The following is a 310-nucleotide window of genomic DNA, read 5'->3' on the forward strand; positions in this document are numbered from 1 at the left end:
AAAGCATTGTAGACATCCATTTGAAATAATGGCCACTGATGCATAGCAGCCAATGCAACAACAGCTCTCACTGTAACCATCTTGACTACTGGAGAAAAAGTCTCCTGATAGTCTATCTCTTCTTGTTGGTTGTATCCTTTGGCAACAAGCCTAGCTTTAGATCTCTCAACATCTCCATTAGATTTGTACTTGATTTTGTATACCCATCTGCACCAAATAGGTACTTTCCCTTTAGGAATGTCCACTATCTCCCAAGTTTTGTTCATAACCAGGGCATCCACTTCTGCCTTCATTGCTTCAACCCATCTTG

This window comes from Nicotiana attenuata, unplaced genomic scaffold, assembly GCF_001879085.1.
Source record: "Nicotiana attenuata strain UT unplaced genomic scaffold, NIATTr2, whole genome shotgun sequence".
NCBI classification, from domain to species: domain Eukaryota; kingdom Viridiplantae; phylum Streptophyta; class Magnoliopsida; order Solanales; family Solanaceae; genus Nicotiana; species Nicotiana attenuata.